This window comes from Eumetopias jubatus, unplaced genomic scaffold (assembly GCF_037043125.1).
Source record: "Eumetopias jubatus isolate StellerSeaLion01/CBP00866 unplaced genomic scaffold, mEumJub1_p1.0 scaffold_10, whole genome shotgun sequence".
NCBI classification, from domain to species: Eukaryota; Metazoa; Chordata; class Mammalia; order Carnivora; family Otariidae; genus Eumetopias; species Eumetopias jubatus.
Window position 1 is genome coordinate 109,676,901 of NW_028274816.1, and position 3,732 is coordinate 109,680,632.

Below are 3,732 nucleotides of genomic sequence, written 5' to 3' on the forward strand. Positions count from 1 at the left end.
TGTTTTCTAAATGAGTCGATTAAAATTCAAGGGATCCTAAGTTCTACATCTCCCCTCCCCTGCATACTGCTCTCCTGTGTTTACCACCCAACTTGTTACCTAACCAGAAAAGTTGTTTTTCTTTTGTATGAACCCTTTGAATGGAGAGAGTGAAGTGAGCCAGTTATAAATGAATCTAAGTGTTAAAACTCTTACCTAATTTTTTTTTAGCATTCAAAATCAATGTTCAAATTTCCCAATACATTTCAAAAATAAAACAGGATATACTACCATGGTTCAATATTTTTATTCTAAAGCATATTAAATTTAATTAAACTCAAAACAGAAGAGGAAGAGGAGGAGGTAGAGGCAGAAAAGGAGACACTTGATTTTTCTCACTTCATGGGTGAAAAGGTTATGGCATAAAGTTAGTGATTTTCCACGTGTCACCAAGCACCTGCTGGAGTTACATCCATTTGAACCAACTTCTGTTCCCAAGCCTGTTCTCTTTAAGAATCACCAAGGTGGCAGTTACTATATCTAGATATTACTGTAAGCACTTGACAAATGTCACAATCCCATGAAGCAGTACAGTCCTCATCCCCATTTTGCAGATGGGGAGACAGGAACAGAGCATCTCTCTGTAGCAGAGCTGGGATTCAGACCTGTGTCATCTGAACACAGCCGCAGGCTCTTACCTCTGTGCTATACTGTCGTCCCATTGTGCTGGAGGTTTTTAATCATACCTATGTTCTAGAGTCATATGGAATATTTTAAAAATCTCTGGCCTCAATTCGAATCCATGAAGTGAGAATCGCTTCTCGGCCTTTTGGCTAAGATCAAGTGTCGAATCCATGAAGTGAGAATCTATGGGGCTTAGACCAGAGGACAGGTATATTTTCAAAGCCCCCGGTTGATTCCATGTGCAGCCAGGTTTGAGGACCTCTGTGTACCAGGAAGTTTCAGGAGAGCACAGTGGACAAGAGCAAGAACTGTATAATCTGATGATCTGGGTTCAATTCTTAATCTTTTCACCCAGTAGAATTGTGATGATGAGGAAGTTACCTTGCTTGCTGTGTCTTGGTTTTATCATCTATCAATTGGGTATAATATATATCATACCGACTTGATGGGTTTGCTGTGGGGTTAATATTTAACAATTTCATCACATTTACTGGCATGTGATAAATATTTAGTAGATATTAACTAAGAAGAGCTTCTTGTACCCTTTCATGGGGAAATTAATAGATCTGGAGAGGGTTTGGGCTGCAGTCATTTGATGGGATATGGTAGGATAATGCAGGTTGATGATCTGGATTCTGCTTATTCTCTATTTTACAGTATTTTGTTTCATGGTTTTTAGGATGTCCAAAGTCATTCCTGGAGTGATTTAGGAAGTCGTGAATGTTGATTCATAACTCTGACTCACATGTTATACTTATTTTTATTTTATATAACTTTTATTAAATGTCTATAATTAAAATTTGAGTATAATTTATATGTACCAAATACTGGTTAAGCAGTGGACACATGTTATTCAGTTAAATATTTGTATTTTCTCTATGAATTAGTTACATGTTTTTCAAATTTTGCTAGGTAGGAAATTGAGACACAATAGCTAATATGTTTTACAATATCAGGTCCCATTTTTTCCCCCCAACTTGTCTGTTCTCAACTACCATGACACATTTCAGGTTTTTCTTCCAACAGGATCTTAGTTCTGTAACTGATGTCTTGATTAGCCAACAATTGCCACGTAATGCTGCCTAACAAAAAACAGCACAAAACAAGACTCAGTGTCTTATAAAAAACATTGTTTCATTTTTATTTTCTCATTCATGCAGCTGCAGCTTGGCACTGGTTGGATTTGCCTTTTTGGCTCTAAGCCTAGGACAGGTTCATGTGAGCTTCATGCATCTCTCATTCTTCTGGGACTCTGGGTCACTTAGGACATGTTCTTCTGTGATCACAGCAGAAATGAAAGAGGGGCAAGCACAAAACCACTGCTTGTAAGGCTTGGATCCAAGTTGGCCCACTGTTGCTTCCACTCACACCATATTGATCAAGTACTGATGAGGAGGGATGCATTCTCTGCCTCTCGTAGGAGGAACTGCAAAGTCAAATCGAAAAGAGCAGAGATGCAGGGAGTGGTAAAGAATCACAGTCAATGATCAGTAATCCCCTTGAGTTAGTAAGTGGCATATCTAATAGTTGAAACTGGAATCTTTCTTAACACAGAATTGAGTGTCTTTTGTGAAATCTTTCATTGAGAAATTAGGACTGATAATTTTGAAAGGATGAGGAAAATGACCAAATGAATCCTCCTGGGCTCTTTTCCACTCCTTTTATCTGCTGAAGTTAGGATTAATAATTTTATTAGTTTTAATTAATTTATAGGATCCCCAAAATTTGAATGTTTACCAATTGGTAATTCATAGGATTACCTATCTATATAAGGTCAGAGGTATACATTTAGTCAGAAGCAAGCATACATGCACATACAATTACTTTGAAGATTATAGTAATGGTAGGCTATTTCTCCTTCTCTCTCTGTTGGCTCTTTTCAGTTGATTGCATGAGGGAGTTACACTAGTTCAAGTTAAAAGCAAACCCCAAGTGGTTGCATTATACCAGTTGTGAGTTTTTTAAACTTGTGACAAAGGACAGAAGGGAAATTCTTCTCATTACAAGGAAATCCTCACTTAAGCTTCAGTGAGCCAAAGCACTTAAAACCCATGAACCTTCAGCTGGTCGTCATCCTTACAAGGATGTCTCTACAAGGAACTGGCATATGTTCTTGCACTAATCACCTATAGCTGAATTACTTCTCCATATTCTGGATGCTCAATTACAGTACAATTGCAGGCAGATTTCTTAAATGCCTTCACTAGTTTCTTTTTATCGTAATCAGCAAGGATCCTTTGGACAGTAGTAGGGGTCTTCCTGCCATTTCTCTGTTGAATTCTTATATGGATATAATCCTCAGTGCCAGCAGGAAGCAGATACCACCCTTACTTGAATCAGCAAAGGAGTCGCAAGATTGGAGGTTCTGGATAGTGGACATAAGGACAGAGGAGAGGATTTCTTTTCCTCCATGGAAAAGAGGGAAGGCGGCTGCAGGAGAAGGCAGGGGGGCGAGGGAAGGGGTGTAGGAGGGTGGGGCCGGAGCCTCAGGAAGGGAAGGAGCTCAAGGGGGAGGCTCTTGAGCCCTCCGTGGTTGGCGGCTGCACAGTGACTGGGGTCTTGCCTTCTCTTTTAAACTTTATACCCACTAATACTATAAGCTCTACTTGCATTTTGGAAATCAAGTTTGCATTTTTCAGTGCAGTGCATCGATGGAGGTAGTTCTAACTTGCTTTCTGTAGTATGTCAATGGAGATACAGCTCTTCTTCATTTTTGTATATATCCCAGTGCATTCATTAATGTGATGGAAACTTTTTATAGGAGAAAAGCAAACAGGTTAGCTCTAAATAAGTGGCCAAAAATTTTGATTTTTTTAAAAAGAAAATTATGCAAAAGATGTCATATATATATATATATATATATATATATATATATACACACACACACACACACACATACACACATATATATAAAGAGAGAGAGAGAGACAGGGGAGGGAGGGAGAGGGCACTCTCCTTTTTTAGGTTAGGTTAGGATATGAATTTGGGAAATACTGCACCTTAACACCTGAATTTATTGTTTCCATTTAACCAAGAAATAGTTCTTTGGTAAGTTGCTTTAACCCTGAT

The 3,732-nt window shown here is 38.5% G+C and overlaps 1 pseudogene; it reads right to left on the reverse strand.

Moving 5' to 3' along the window:
* Nucleotides 1–2,705: 2,705 nt before the first annotated feature.
* LOC114199474 (eukaryotic translation initiation factor 1 pseudogene) lies at nt 2,706–3,043 on the reverse strand (annotated as a pseudogene).
* Nucleotides 3,044–3,732: the final 689 nt, after the last annotated feature.